This window comes from Bos indicus x Bos taurus, chromosome 4, assembly GCF_003369695.1.
Source record: "Bos indicus x Bos taurus breed Angus x Brahman F1 hybrid chromosome 4, Bos_hybrid_MaternalHap_v2.0, whole genome shotgun sequence".
Taxonomy (NCBI): domain Eukaryota; kingdom Metazoa; phylum Chordata; class Mammalia; order Artiodactyla; family Bovidae; genus Bos; species Bos indicus x Bos taurus.
In genome coordinates this window covers 75,710,207-75,727,549 of record NC_040079.1, presented here as the reverse complement: position 1 = coordinate 75,727,549, position 17,343 = coordinate 75,710,207, and the positions used below count along the sequence as shown (strand labels likewise).

The 17,343-nt window shown below is 38.9% G+C and overlaps 1 protein-coding gene across 1 annotated transcript in view; it reads right to left on the bottom strand.

Annotated features, from left to right (window-relative positions):
- The window catches only part of CCDC146 (coiled-coil domain containing 146), a 142,239-nt gene that overhangs the window by 92,157 nt on the left and 32,739 nt on the right, over nucleotides 1-17,343 (bottom strand). The gene's annotated exons all lie outside the window — the stretch shown is intronic.

Sequence of the window (17,343 nt, the reverse complement as noted above, 5' to 3'; positions counted from 1 at the left end):
AATGATTCAAAAAGTACAATCCCTGGTGGTCCAGTGGTTAAGATGCATGTTCCCAATGCAGGGGGCACAGGTTTGACCTCTGATTGGGGAACTAAGATCCAGCATGCTGACTGGTGCAGCAAAAAAAAAAAAAAAAAAAAAAAAATATATATATATATATATATATATATATATAATTCTGATCATGATATTTTCCCGCTTAAAACCTTTTAACAACTCCTTCTTTTTTTAAACAATAAAATTCAGCAAATAAGCTCCTTCATTAACTGATTTCTGCCTATCCTTTCTGCCACTATTCACACTCCTACCATACTAAAAGCCTTGTTCTAGAATAAACCATGTTCTCTCATATTTTCATTACTTTCTGTTGTTGTTCTCTTGGTCTAGGTAGAATGCCATCCTTAACTCCTGCTGAGTTTTGTTTTAATATCCATGATTAAGAGCAGGGACTCATAAGCCAGAATTAAGTTTGAATTTCAACTCCATTATTTGCAAGCTCTGTGAGCACAAGCAAAATCACCTAATCTCATTTTTTTGGTTCCTTCAAAATGAGTTACAGTAGAATCTGACAGAGTTATTGAGAGGATTAAATGAGATAGTGTATATAAAGCACCTAGAATATACATATGTATTATCATCATTATCATCTTTCTAAGTAATTATCTTTTCTGGGCAGTCTTCTCTGATGACATCAAGGCGGGGTTGGTGCCTCTTCCCATTGGTTTTATACCATCCTGTATATTCCTTATTATCCATTACATTATTCAATAATTGTCTACGTTCTACTCTGAAATCAATCTGTTTGACTAGGATGTAAAGGAAATTTGAGACAGGAGTGTTATTACTCAAAGTGGTTCATGAATATGTTACCACACATGCAGAGCTATAGTCAAAAGAAGCCAGAGTTATAAATGGGGAAGGAGTAGGTATCATCAAATCTGAGAATTTAGGAGATTGTGAATACAAGTTAGCAGTGATTGACTTCAGGGGAGGGTATGGCAAGACAGGATCAGATATACTATAGGGTTGGGTACTTAAAACAATGGCAAACTTTTAGAAGGGGTTCTGGGCACATGCTTCTGGGTATCATGCAGAGAACGATAGTTTTACCAGGCCAGTGATTGTTCTACCTGGCTGAGTTCCTAAAGAAAAAAGCATTTTACATACTTGTATTGCAATTTTGAAATTAATTTTAATCATAAAAAATGCACGAATGCTTTAATTTCTTAAACAATCATCACTTAGACTAAAGACCCCTTTGCAAACCACCTTCAGTTCCAATCCCCTCCCTCTCCCCAGAGGTAACAAGCAGAGTTGGCTAAATCCAGACTTGAATTTCATTCTGCACATTGCCAAATGGTAATGTTTATTGAATGGTAGCTTTGCCAGGTTTCTTTTGTTTATTGATTGGGACGAGTGGAAAGTAAGACTAGAAGTGAGGGAGGGAAATGGGGTGTGCTTGGGGAACTCAGAGTCGCCTGAATTCCTAAATGTGACTGAGCAGCCATTGCTCCTTGAAGCAGTTCCGCCCCCACATTTAATAAGGTCTTTCTTGCTAAAGGCACTGTTGCTTTCTTTCCTAAGGGAATAATCTTTCAAAAAATTCTTATATAACTGTTAAATGTTACTTTCCCTTTACAGTCATTACAAAATATTGGCCATTCCCTGTGTTGTACAATACGTCCTTCAGCCTATCTTATTCCCAATAGTTCTTGCCTTTCAGTCTTCCACCCCTATATTGCCCCTTTTCCTTCCCCAGTGGTAATGACTGGTGTGTTCTCTATGTCTGTGAGTCTGCTTTTTGCTGTATTTTCTAAATCCCACATATAAGTGATATCATGAAGTATTTGTCTTTCTCTGTCTGAGTTTTTTCACTTAGCATAATACCTTCCAAGTCCATGTTTCTGAAAATGGCAAATTTTCATTTTAATGGCCGAACACTATTCTATTGTATTTCTATACCACACATTTCTTTATCCATTCATCTATTGATGGATACTTAGGTTTCTTCCATATCTTGACAATTGTAAATAATGTTGCTATGAACACTGGGGTTCATTTATCTTGACAGCTACATGTAAAAGAATGAAATTAGAACATTCTCTAATACCATATACAAAATTAAACTCAAAATGTATTAAAGACCTAAATGTAAGACTATACAACTTGTAGAGGAAAACACAGGCAGGATACTCTTTGACAAAAGTTGCAGCAATATTTTTTGAATGTGTCTCCTAAAGTAACGAAAATAAAAGCAAAAATAAACAAATGGGACCTAATTAAACTTAACTTTTACACAGCAAAGGAAACCATCAGCAAAATGAAAAGACAACCTACTGAATGAAAGAAAATATTTGCAAATGATATGACCAAATAGGGCTTAATATCCAACATATATAAACAGTTCATACAACTCAATATATATAAAAAAAAAAAACAACAACCCACAAACAGCCCAATTGAAAAATGGGCAGAAAATGAATAGACACTTTTCCAAAGAGGAAATACAGATGGCCAACAGGCACATGGAAAGATGCTCAATTTTGCTAATCATCAGGAAAATCCAAATCAAAACCACAATGAGATATCACCTCATACCTGTCAGAATGACAACCATTAAAAAAACACACACAAATAACAAATGTTGGCAAGGATGTGGAGAAAAGGGAAATCTTATATACTATTGGTGGGAATATAAATTGATGCAGCCACTGTGGAAAACAGAACAGAGTAAAAATAGACCTACCATATGACCTAGCAATTCTACTCCTGGGTATATAGCTGAAAAAAACAAAAACACAAATTCTGAAGGAGTGATGTTAATCCTCCTTTAGGCTCTTCCATCTCACTCCTCAGCATCTCTAGATCTATAACTAAGGTAAGACATGCCTTCCTGAGAATTATAAAGTCAAATTGCCAGAGAAGCTTTTATACAACTTGGCTAATTTATATTAGCAGAAATTTGGGGAACACACATAAAGATAGATTTTGAGGTTGTTTGACCAAGAAAGAAAAAAGTACCAGAATTTCATATGTGACTGAATTCATTGACAGAGGTATATTTACCAGAATCTGCCTGCAATTCAAGAGACCTGGGTTTGATCCCTGATTTCGGAAGATCCCCTGGAAAAGGGAATGGCAACCCCACTCCAGTATTCTTGCCTGGAGAATTCCATGGACAGAGGAGCCCAGTGGGCTCCAGCCTATGGGGTCACAAAGAATCGGACACAGCTGAGTGACTAACAGTATACTTGGGGAGTTTATATTTAATCAGAGGAGATGAATAAACAATATATGATAAGTGCCATGAAAAATTAAGCAGACCAAGAGAGATAAGGAGTTTCAGAGGACCGTGTTATTTTATATAGGGAGGTCTGAGGAGACCTCCTTGAGGAAGTGACATTTTATCAGAGACATAAAAGATAAGGGAGAACCAGCCAGACAGACAACTGGGAGAAGTATGTTCCAAGCAAAAAGAGCATCAGGTACAAAAGCATTTGGTGTATTTTAGAGTCAGCAAGGAGCCTGGAAAAGCAGGCAGTCTGGGGAGGAGGGAGCTTAGGAGATGAAATCAGAGAGAGCTTGGGGAATTGGGTTTAAATAAGAAATGGGGGTGGGGGCTGCCAACTCATGTGAGTCATGATAAGGATTTTGCCTTTTGAGTAGATAAGAGCCATAAAGGTTTTGATTCTAGGAGGCAGATGATCTCATCCAGTTTTAAAAGGATCACTCTTGTAGCTGGGCTTCCCTGGTGGCTCAGCTGGTAAAGAATCCACCTGCAAAGCTGGAGACCCCGGTTCAATTCCTGGGTCAGGAAGATCCGCTGGAGAAGGGATAGGATACCCACTCCAGTATCCCTGGCCTTCCCGGGTGGCTCAGCTGGTGAAGAATCTGCTTCCAATGTGGGAGACCTGGGTTCGATCCCTCCATTGGGAAGATCCCCTAGAGAAGGGAACAGCTACCACTCCAGTATCCTGGCCTGGAGAATTCCACAGGCTGTGTAGTCCTTGGGGTTGCAAAGAGTCGGACACAACTAGAGTTGGACACAACTGAGTGACTTTCACTTCCTTTCTTGTAGCTGAGGGAAGAGTACAGTTGGGAGAGAAGAGTGGAGCATGAACACCAGCTTGATGGTGTTTGCGATAAACTTGGAGAGTGATGGGGTAAAGGTATGGACAGTGGAAAGATTTAGAGGTATCATAGAAAACTACAGTATTTTAGTCTGAGCAACTTGAAGTAGAGAGCTGCTGTTAACTGAGATGGGGAAGACTGCAGGGGGAGCCTGTCTGGAAAGTGTATGTGGGGGTGGTGGGGGAGGGGATGGGGATCAGCAGTTTTGAATATCTTAAGTTCAGATCTATAACACATTCACGTGGATGGCATTTGGATGTTAGTGTGATGTTCAGGGAAGATAAGTAGGTTGCTAAAATATAGCTGGTAACAAATCCTTGGGACTAGATGAAATAACATAATAAACAGATGTACGTGAAGCGAAGACTTTAAGAGAAGAAGCTGGAGATAAGGAGGAACCAACACAGTTGCATCCCATCCGATCACCCTGTAAATGTGTCATTTGAGAAGTCCCAGGGTAGCTTCCTTATGAAGAGGGCAGAGATTTATTCCTAGTGGAACAGATACTTTCTCTGGATTATTGGAGATTTGGATGTGCTTTTTCTTGCTTCTGTCAGCCACACTGCTGTTGGCTTACTGGATGTCTTAGAAGCCATTATTTTACTGTGGATTTCTACAAGTCGTTGCTTTTGACTTAAGCAGTCATTTCACAGTGAAGAGAGGAGGAATACCATACTGAGATCTTACACAGTGCATCATCCGGGAGATGCCACCTTCTGAGGGGGGAGGGTTGTCATTCATGCAGGATATGGTGTATATGTGTGTGTGTACACATGTGTATATAGCAAAAGAAATATGACCTAGGCTACAGACTAAAAAACATTCTTTGTTGACAGTGTAATGTCCAAGTTTGAGGAATCATGTATGGACATTTTAAATCATTAGAGCACTAGTTTGCTACGATTATAAACCTTTAGTTAAAAGGAGACTTAGTTTTACTTCTTTTTATTTTTGAGACATTAGTGATCTTAAAACTTGTTTTTTTTTCCTACAAATATTTTCTGATAGTTTTCCAAGTCAGATGTAACCTAAATCTTGTATTTCTAATAGCTTTCAAAGTGCTTACAATGGAATGGTTATCAGTGAATGTGACTGGATGTTTCCACTTAGGTTGGGTCCAGCAGCAGATAGAGGGTCAGGAAGACCCCCTGGAGAAGGAAATGGCAGCCCACTCCAGTATTCTTGCCTGGAGAATCCCCATGGGCAGAGGAGCCTGGTGGACTATAGTCCGTGGGGCCACAGAGAGTCGGACATGACTGAGCAACCAAGCAGCAGCAGCAGCAGCTGCGGACAGCAATGAGTGTAGGTCTCTGCGTGTGGGGAGGTGCCCCTTGTGGTGCGTAGATGCATGCACACGTGCACATACATGCACACCCCACATGCACATATATGATATACAAGAAGGCTTACATATGGAATTTGTGAGATGCATGCTGTAACACACGAGGAAGCCTGTCCACTGAAATAAAATAGATATGCAGCTCTTACATGTAATTCAAAGTCAATACAACAAAAATCACAGTGGGCCAATAGCTAGCTTATATAACATAGTTCATTTTATATAAACACATACAAATAGATTGCCATAAAATTGAGCTTTAGGCAGTTTCTTTAAATCCTTGAAACAAATTCTATGCTCTTGGTGCTGCTGGTATTCCTTGAGCTGCTCCTCTGCACTGCCTCTCTTCTCATCCACAATCCCGTAGCATGGCTCCTTCTACTCTGCTCTTTTTACTCCTTTGTTCTGTTTACTTCTCTGTCAGGTAAGCAACCTACTGTCCTCATCATTATATTCAATTCTCCACGTGCATCTTTGCTCACCTAAAGTCCCAGGAGGGAATCAAAATTAAAATCTAGCTAACTTGTGATCAGTGTCCTCCTGGACTTCATATAGTAACTCAAAAAGATCTTTATTATTAGCTATTTTCAGAAGGAAATATACACTATAATGCTGAGAATCTATACTCTTCTTTTGAGAGTGAAAAAAATCACATTTTAAAATAAACAGCTTTTTTTTTTTGTTTTAGCCCCTTATAACAACTATTACATTTATAGTTATTATTTTAATCCAATAAATAGTTATCATTTGCCTACTGTGTGTATAGCATGATGCTATGTGCTATTAAAGTATTCTGAATAAGGTTTTTTCCAAATAATAACTTTCTGAACTCTCAAAATCTGAGTTTAATTTCTAGCATTCAGGATTTTCTCTGAGTAATTAAGGATGACACTATTAAGATGAATTGCTTCTCCATTACAAAAGGCCTCATACAAAAGTTCAGCAAATTTGAAATCATGTAGAACCTTAAAACTTTCTCACTTGATATCTCTGGAAATTGAGTTTCTCATCTTCTACAAGAGGCAAGTACTTTGTGCTTACATAGCTGTGAAATTTTATCAAAGAAGGGACTCAAAACTATTTGCTTACATTTATTTCTCATTCAGTAATGAGTATAATAATTTTTCAGTCAATCTAATTAATCTGTTTTACTTTTTGTTTAGAAATTTTGCTTCTAAATGCTCATAATAATAAGCAACTCTCACTTGCCGAGAGCCAGCCATGTGCTGGATACTTTCCTAGGACCATTTCCAGTGTTTTTTCTGTTTGCTGTGATTCATGCCACAATAAGGAGGTAATGTTTTACACTTACTAAAGTCTTCCCTGAAGGAGGGAAAAAAAAACAATCTTTGTTATCTACAAGCTGTGTATCATGTGTGGGCCATTATCTGTTTTCAGCTCTCCTGGACTTCTTGGTGTTTTTCTCATGAAATGGACTAATTTTCTGTGATAAATTACCTGTGATAATTCCATGGTAAAGTATTGGATTGACCAAAAAGTTCTTTTGGGTCTTTCTTGTAAGATGGTATACGAAAACTTGAACGAACTTTTTGGCCAACCCAATACGTGCATTGTAAGCCTCAGTATCACCCCTGTCTGACTTTTTGTGTGAATCTACAAAACGGAAAATGATTCCAAATAAATCTCAACTTAAGGTGAAATAACTCTCTTTGTATCTTCTCAAAAAACAATTACATAACATTCTGTTGGTAGGAGATATTTTTAAAAATATATATATTTTCAATGGTGTTAATGTCCTTACTTAACCTAGTGGTTAAAAATTATTTACTTTCTGTAGCTAAGTCAGAATTTATAACAATTCTGACAGAAAAGACAAGCAAGTTTCTGTACTCTCCAAACACTGTTTTACTTCCATGGTTACGTGGCAGGATTCACTAAGGAAAACATTCCATTTAAGTACAAAGCACTTTGTAAGTTCTTTGGGAGCCAAAAGATTTCTCTTGTAAACACCAAAGTTTTTATTTTCATTTGTTATATAATTCTTTTCAAATGTGCATATCATTTAGATGAATGGTACTGGTGATGGTGACTTTGAAAATTTCTATCCTATAACAAGTCAGTGATTAAAAGTCTAGAGAGACTCATGGGTATATCATGGGTAGTTATGTCAGTTGGATGGTTACGGGAGTTACTGTATTTACATACGGCATTTATGGGGTTGGTATTTAACAGGCTGAACCACTAGAGGAAAGGTTCTCGAACTGTGTCCCCGGTCAACCTAAAAGGTTCTGCAGACATATTTCATGAGTGCTAAAGGAAGCGGGGAAGGAGAGGCTGCCAGGAGAATATATGATGCATGAAACACTGTTCACCTTGAATAGTTCTGGTTTTACTTTTATCTTGAATCTTGGGGCTTCACCTTCAATTTCACTTAAAAGATTTTGTTCTGTTTTCTTTCCAAAAAATATTGTAAAATTATTGCCTCCACATTGCATATCCCTTTTGGGGCTCAGTCAGAAAAATAAAACTAAAATAGATGCACAACAGTTCTAACTTGGTATGATATTTCCAACTTTAAACATTTAAATACCTGAGAATGTTGGTGGGCTTGATGTGGAAAATGCAATCAGAAATTCCGAAGAAATTTCTCCTCTTTAGTGTGCCTTGTAAAGTAGCCATTCAGTAGTGTGATTATTTTGGTAGAGGGCTTTCCTAATTACTGTATACATCTATTCCTTTGAAAGTCTATGGCCATACCACCCTGAACAAGTCTGATCTCGGAAGCTAAGCAGGGTCGGACCTGGTTAGTATGTGGATGGGAAAATAACATGGCTACACGTGTGTCAGTGTGCCAAGAGTTAGCAAGGAATATCAAGAAGAGTAACAGGCTTCCTGCTTTCAAAGTTCCTAAAGCTACTATAGATTAGCTTTTGTTTAAAAAAAAAAAGGAAAAAAAAAGTGGCATGTGGTAAAAGCATATGCAGAGAAGTTACAGCAACAGAAGTGTCCCCACTTTGTCAGGAAGTGCCATGCTTTAAGAAGGTGGAATCTGAACTGTCCTGGGGGGAAAATGGGTAGAATTCTAAAGCACTGAAATGTGGAGGAGAGCAGTCCCAGGCTGGGTAGAAGATGAACAAAAGCAGGCTGGAAAACCAGGAGCTAGTTAGGAAAACAATGATACATCTAATTTGACTGGAGCTTAAGGTATGTAGCAGAGAACAGTTAAAAAAACAAAATAAAAAAGGAAGGAATGGTGGATGAGACTGTAGAGGGATGTGACTATAAGTTCACAGAAGTAATATTTGATCTTTATGTTAAAGCAGGAAAAAACTCACAATCTAAGTATCTACAGAATCCCCCTGCCACCTATTGACTGGTTTTGTGTCTGAATCTGGGGTGATGTTGGGACACTGGGTGGGGAGGAAAGCTGGAAGGAACTCTGAAGACTAAAATAATGAAGTGGCCAAAGATATCAAGGGAAAGATGGGTGTAGATACGAAGAGGAAAACCCAGCTGGGGATGGGAAAAAAAAAAAAAGTTCCTGGAGGAGATCTTAAAGAGGGAATAATAGGGGTATATGTGGTGGGGAGAGGCTTCTGCTATGATGAGGAATTTTAGCAAGTTTTGCCATATGACACGCGGTGGAGCTCCCTCCTATCTCCCTGAAGGAACCTTCAGTGTACTCACGTCGCTTTCTGTGGCTTTCTGGGACAGATCTGTGTTTCCTTTGGCTGTGCTGATGGGTTTTAGGGTGGGGGAGAGGCGGCTCGATTGAATACAGTTCACAGACTGTCTGCACAGAGCATGGGGGCTTTCCCCAGTGCCTTGAGGGACTGGGGCCCAGTGCTGGCGGGGACAGGAGAGGCGAGTGGAAAGAACTGCGGACCTTCACCTCTGCATCCTTCGCCTCTACACCCACCATATCCAACTCTGTCTTACATATTGTGCTTCTGTGTAAGATTTTTTTTAACTGGGAAGCAAGTAATAAAAGCAGTTTAAAAGGAGGGTGAAAATCACAATGGTAGGCAGTTTGAGGTGCCTCTGAAGATGAGAAATGTACTGTTGGTGTAAAGTGAGGCTCAGGAATTGAAAGTGTATGACTAGTACATGCAGAGCAGGAAATCTGACCCATTTTTCCACTCCCTGCCTCCCCCAGCCACCGTGCCCCACCAATCAGAGATTTTCTTTCCAAACCATTCAAATTTAAGATAGTTTGAGCCTGTCCATTCTTCGATGTAGACAGCAAAATTCCCGTCTTCTTAATCTGTGGTTCAATATTTGGTAATTCTTGTACCCACTTCACTCATGTCTCTGATGCCACCCAGGTATACCTATTTTCCCACACCTAGGTGTACATGGGCTGGGAATATGTAAAGAGCATTTGCCTCGGAAGGTAAGTCCAGAGGTTCTGGGCTTGGCATGCGGTTGTAAGCTTGCTGTCATCTCCTTTCTGTTTCCTCTTATATCAGCATACATGCTAGGTAGAATAAAGGTTAAAATATGATGACTCAAACTATCAATATACTAAGAGAAAACACAGGAAATAATTTATAACAGAGTACCAAAGGTCTTCTTAAGTATGGCATAAAATCTTGAAGTTGTAAAAGAAAAAGTCAATAAATTTAAGCACACATAAAATAAATTTTCACGTGGAGAAAAATCATCTTAAGCAAACTCAAAAGAAATCCAAAATCAGAGAATAAGATTTGTGCAATGCGTTTTATGCACAAAGGCCTATTTTCTTTATGTATAAAGAGTTTCTATGAGTCTCTAAGAAAAAAACTACACTCAAAAAAATCGAAAAAAACAAAAAGCTGTGAACAAAATTTACCAAAGAAAGAAACAAACAAAAAAACCAAAGTACAAATAGGTCTTTGTATTAACCAGCTTCTGTATATTTGATGCTTTAACATCTGCCCTACATGCCTATGCCAGATACGCCTTGTTCTGATAATATGCCCGAGTCACCTTGCCTCCCTCATCATCCTCCTCCCCGGCATTGACAGGAGTCTTCCTCCTTGGAGGAAGACGACTTGTCAAATGGAAACCAACTAATCCAGAGTCCACACCCTCACCAATCTCCTTTACTGGGCTCATGTGCTCAGGTCACTGTACAACTGTCCTAATCATCCCAATGTCAGGTGCCAGACAACACAGGCCATCGCCTATGCCCCAGAGTCTGCTGAAATTATTCACACCAGCCAGTCCTAAGCTGCTTATTCCAAATCACCCGTTCCTTCCTAGGGAAACCACAATAAAAGCTCTTATGTACTGCTCCTCCCTCTCCTCTGCCTCCTGATCAACCTGGTGCTTCCCCATGTGGCCCCCCCATGTTATGGCATACCCCCCATTTTTTTTAGAAACTGTGAGTAGTAAACTATTGTTTCAATGACAATTGTCTCCTGACCTTTTGGCCTTCCTATACCTCACATTTTTTATTAATACATCTAATTTATTTATGTATTGGCCATGCCCCAAAATTGTAGGTTCTCAGTTTCCCAACCAGGGGCTGAACACAGGTCACAGCAGTGAATGCACTGAATACTAAACACTAGATCACTAGGGAACTTACAATACACTATATTTTAAAACAGTCTTAAATCTATGAAAAGAAACTCAGTTCATTTAAAGATAAATGTAAATGAAGACTATGATGATATAACCTTGTCTCTCATCAGAGTGACAAAGGCTGAAAAGTCACACAGTCACACTGCTGAGTAAAGATACATTTATTGTTGAGGGGAACATAAATTATTACAGCCTTTATGGAGAGCATCTTGGCAGTAAAAAAAAAATTTTTTTTAATACATGAACTCATGATCTGGCAATTCTACTTCAAAAGAATTGAAAGTAGGATCTCAAGGAAATAGTTGGACACCATGTTCATTGCATTATATTCATAATATCCAAGAAGTGGAAGGAACCCAAATGTCCACTGACAGATAAATGTATAAATAAAATATGGCATTTTGGGTTGGCCAAACAAGTCTTTTGTGTTTTTCATAAGATGTTATTAAAAACCTGAATGAACTTTTTGGCCAATCCAGTATAAATGGAACATTATTCAGTCTTAAAAAGGAGGGAAATTCAGTCACATGTTACGACATGGATGCACCTTGAAGACAGTATGCTTAGTAAAATAAGCCAGTCACAAAAGACAAATTCTGTAAAATATAAGGTATCTAGCGTAGGTAGCACAGGGGTAAAAGAATCTGTCTGCCAATGCACGAGACACAAGAGCCGCGGGTTTGATCCCTGGGTTGGGAAGATGCCCTGGAGAAGGAATTGACAACCCACTCCAGTTTTCTTGCCTGGAAAATCCATGGACAGAGGAGCCTGGCAGGCTATAGTCCATGGAGTCGCAAAGAGTCGGACACAACTGAGCAACTGAGCACACACGCATGGACGAGTAGTTAAATTCATGGAAACAGAAAGCAGAATGTGGTTGCCAGGATCTGGGAGGAGGGGCAAATGAGAAAGTGTCGCTTGATACAGAGTTTCAGCTTTGCAAAATGAAAAATTCTGGAAATTGGTTGTACAACACTGTGAATATATATAGCACTACTGAACTGTACATATAAAAATGGTCAATATGGTAGGTCTACTTTTCCACAGTTAAAATTTTTTTTAAACGAACAAACCCATTGATCCAGCAATCCCACTATTAGAAATTTGTCCTGTGATTATTTCAATGTGAAATGATGTACACATGAGGTTATTGACTCTATCATTATAACACCAGAGGATAGAAATAATCCAAATTAATCCAAATTTTATAATGGAAATTGGTTATATTATGCTCCATCCATGCACTGAAATACTATGCAAACATTAAAAAGAATATAACAATTGTATATATGTGTATAAAAAAGGAAGTATGAATATTATGCTACCACTTACTTGTTTGTGCAGATTTCTGCAAGGCTCTCTAGGAGGTGAATGATGGTTGCCTCTGGGGAAGGGGACAGCAGACTGGAATGGGTGGCAGACTGGCTTAATTTTCACTGTGTACTATTCTGCATCTTTGAATTTTGTACTACATCATATTTTTTGTATTAAAAATGGTTTAAAAGAGAAAGATACTAATCTCATGGTTAAAATCTTTAATACCTGGCTCTCTAGTACTCTATTCTTTAATTTCCTGGCTTCTGACTCACTGGCTTCTATCTCACTACTTAACTGCTGAGACCTGGCTTCTATCTCACTGCTTAATTGCTGAGATCCTGATCTTGTTTGCCTAATGAAAACTGTAATAATTACCTCGTTTTAGTGGGCTTTTCTGGTGTTCACTACTGCTGTGTGTGTGTCTGTGTTAGTCACTCAGTCATGTCTGACTCTTTGCAACTCCATGGGCTGTAGCCTCCCAGGCTCCTCTGTCCATGGAATTCTCCAGGCATGAATACTGGAATGGGAAGCCATTCCCTTCTCCAGGAGATCTTCCCAACCCAGGGATCAAACCCAGGTCTCTTGCATTGCAGGCAGAGTCACTAGGGAAGCCCTCACTACCGCTGACTAATATACTAATGTTTTCTGTAAGTCCAGTTGCTGAATAGCCAAATTCCCAATCATACACCTCTCAGCTTTATTCCCCAAAAAGTCTACCCGACGGACAAAAGTATCTCTCCACCTACCTATATAAAATAGATTTTAATCAAAAAGGGCATTATTTGTTTTAATCCTTAAGCTTTCATCTTTAACGCCTAATATATTCAAATAGTTTGTGGATTTTTAAAGGTCCTTTTATCACAAGATGCACATACTCTATTGAGAACTACAAACTTGATGATCGAAAGCCAACTTCCTCTCTCAAGAGCTGTCTTTCTCTGAGGAGAAAACAATACACTAAGTATTTCTCCTAATCATTATTTTAAAAAGCAACATCTGTTCACAGTGACAAAAAAAGAGCATCTGAATTTACATTATTTTTTTAAATATTTAAATCAACTTGCTACAAAATAGCTAAAGAATCAATGAAAAATAGATAATCAAAACTTTGTTAAATATATAATTAAAATAAACACACAGGCAAGCATGCACACACAGACTAGGGTCTTGTGTCAGTAAGGGAATCAAAAAAGGAAATCAAAGAACGTAAGCCAAACAGATGAAGGAACAGATGAACTGCAGAGGGTACAGCGCTCACTACCATGTTTTCCTCTGGCTCTGAGGCCTGAGTCCGCCATGTGGTGGATGCTCAGGAAAGATTTTCAGAACGATTAAAGGGAGATAATCTTTCATGTGGGCTTCCCTGGTGGCTCAGATGGTAAAGAATCTGCCCACAGTGTGGGAGACCTAGGTTCAATCCCTGGATCAGGAAGATTTCCTGAAGAAGGGAATGGCTACCCACTCCCATATTCTTGCCTGGAGAATTCCAAGGACAGAGAAGCCTGGCAGGCTACAGCCCATGGGGTCACAAAGAGTTGGACATGACTGAGCAATTAACACACACACAACCTCACTTACAGGAGGCAGAGGAACTGCCAATTCCTTTCGGTTCCCAACTTTTAACATTCTCTAACTCCTACTTGCCACTGATCACATGTTCAGTCAGTTCAGTCACTCAGTCGTGTCCGACTCTTTGCGACCCTGTGAATCGCAGCACGCCAGGCCTCCCTGTCTATCACCAACTCCTGGAGCTTACTCAAACTCATGTCCATCAAGTCAGTGATGCCATCCAGCCATCTCATCCTCTGTCCTCCCCTTCTCCTCCTGCCCCCAATCCCCCCCAGCATCAGGGTCTTTTACAATGAGTCAACTCTTCGCATGAGGTGGCCAAAGTATTGGAGTTTCAGCTTTAGCATCAGTCCTTCCAGTGAACACCCAGGACTGATCTCCACCCAGGTTGGATCTCCTTGCAGTCCAAGGGACTCTCAAGAGTCTTCTCCAACACCACACTTCAAAAGCATCAATTATTCGGCACTCAGCTTTCTTCACAGTCCAACTCTCACATCCATACATGACTACTGAAAAAACCATAGCCTTGACTAGATGGACCTTTGTTGGCAAAGTAATGTCTCTGCTTTTGAATATGCTGTCTAGGTTGGTCATAACTTTCCTTCCAAGGAGTAAATGTCTTTTAATTTCATGGCTGTAGTCACCATCTGCAGTGATTTTGGAGCCCAGAAAAGTAAAGTCTGACACTGCTTCCACTGTTTCCCCATCTATATGCCATGAAGTGATGGGACCAGATGCCACGATCTTCGTTTTCTGAATGTTGAGCTTTAAGCCAACTTTTTCACTCACCTCTTTCACATCATCGAAAAAGTAAGAGACTTCCAGAAAAACATCTATATTCTGCTTTATTGACTATGCCAAAGCCTTTGACTGTGTGGATCACAATAAACTGTGGAAAATTCTGAAAGAGATGGGAATACCAGACCACCTGACCTGCCTCTTGAGAAACCTGTATGCAGGTCGGGAAGCAACAGTTAGAACTGGACATGGAACAACAGACTGGTTCCAAACAGGAAAAGGAGTATGTCAGGCTGTATATTGTCACCCTGCTTATTTAACTTATATGCAGAATACATCATGAGAAATGCTGGGCTGGAAGATGCACAAGCTGGAATCAAGATTGCCAGGAGAAATATCAATAACCTCAGATCACATGTTCAGATAGCAGGAAAAAAAATACCATTTTTTTAAACCACACCCCAGATTCATGTCCAGAATCATTTTTGAAGGTGCCAAGGGTGAGGATACCCTAACATGGGACCTTCTTTTATCTTTCCCTGATACAGTTTTTACTGATTGAATTGGGGGTGTTAATCACTTTGCAAAGTGGAATATGGCTTCTATTCCCATAATCCTAATGTAAATTTCCAATCTTTATAGATAGACACAAGCCATGTTAATACCCCAAATGTTTAGTGTATTCCAAGCATGATCCATGATCTTCTTCCATACTATAAAGATTTTAAAATTTCCATCTTGCTCTTAAAGTAAAAAACAAAACACTTTATGGGGAAAATGGAACCTATCTGTATTGTTTAATGAATTATTAGTCTGTTTAAAGTTTCTTGACAGTCAAACAAAATCCTGAAGAGTTATTCTTGCAAGCCTACCTAGATGTCTGAAGGAAAAGTAAAAAGATTCCAAAAACCATAAGACTTATAGAAACACTTTTAAAAGAAATTTATAGTGCTTTTTTTTTTTAGTGCATATCCTCTAAGTACAACTTTTAGTGAGGTGTGATAACTAAGAAAGGATAGGGAAACCAAAGAGAAATATTTAAATGGAGAGTTAAAATATTTATCTTTATTTTTTCTTTTAATATACCGTTTACTTTAAAAGTAAATTTGTAAAATCCTAAAATAGCAGTGTTTAAAAAATGTGTGACTGTCAAGTGAAGCACGGCAGGTGAAATGTGCATCGGGGTTGGAGACAGGAGACTAGGTTGCATGCCTGGCTCTGTATCTACCTCGCAGTGCAAAGCAGGGCAAGCCGCAGTCTTTCAGAACCTTTTAAGTGGAAATAATGATATCTGAAACTTCTTTATGGAATTATTATGAAAATTAAATCACATACTTGAAACTGCCTTGTCTGTAAGCTTTACATTTTCTTCTTTGTAACTCGTTACTTAATTAGCTCATGTATGAAAGAAGTAGAAAACATTATCTTAAGAAACTCATCAGTAACTCAGAGATCCAACGTTGAAAGTGAAGGAAGCTTTAGTAGCATCAGAAAAATCACCAGTATTTTCAGAAGTTTATAAAGTTCTTATTTAAAATTCCAAAATTTATTTAATCTGTTACCAGCCTTATGAGATCAAAGTGAATACAAAATAAGAAAGTGCCTTTTGAACATGTGAAAGAGGTCATTTTAAAGGTAGGAAATTAGGTAAATGATAATAACATCTGTTTTATAAATATGCAGTGGTAGACTATGCTGTTAAATATACATAAGAAGCAATTTGCATTCTTTTCAGAAAAGCCATCTGACTACCAAGAACCTGCTATGTCTGTATCTTCAGTCAAGGGCCTTCCCTGGTACGCTCAAGACTTACATATTGGACACTTCCTTCTGACCGTTGCTTATTCTGAATTTTCTGTCACTTACAATACCATGATCCAGCCGCTTTCCTAAATCACAAATCTAAACGTCAATTTAGACTCCTTTCCCTTATTCAATCCATATCCATTCAGTTAATTTAGCATTTTGTACTTCCTTACTACCTCTCCTATAAGTATTCTCTCCTTTCCATGGCCACTGCTTGGTTCGGTATCCACATCTTATCTTGATCACTGAAATGGCATTCTGGTTGGTGAGATGGTAGGAATGTAAAACAGAAAAATTTAATGGATATTTAAGAGAGAAAACCAACTGACAGAATACAGGAGGAAAATTAGGTTTGGGAGGAAAATAACAAATTTAATTCAGAACATGTTTAGTTGGAGGTAACTTGGGATCATCCAGATGAAGATATTCCAAGTATGTGCATATATCAGTATGCGCAAAGCTTAAGATAGAAGAATGGGTTCATAGTGGACACCATGGATTTGGATGAAATACTCTCTCTCATGTCCTCCTGCTTCTGAAAAGCCTTTTCCAGATCATCTCAACCAACAGTGTTTGTTTCTTCCATTTAGTTGTAATCACACGGTTTGGACCTTTAGGTTCTCAGCCATGCCTTTTGCTGATGTTTACCACCACAAGTTTCCCAAATTAAGCTTCTAAAGAATTGCATATTGTGTGTGCGCTCAGTGTGTCCGATTCTTTGCAACCCTATGGCCTGTAGCCCGCCAGGCTCCTATGTCCATGGGATTTTCCTGGCAAGAATACTGGAGTGGGTTGCCATTTCTTCCTCCAGGGGATTAGTACCCTTTAAAATACTTTATGCCTATGAATGTCCATGACATCTAGCATTGTGCAGCACATGGGAGTTTCTCAAAAGAGAGGAGGAGCTAAAGGGA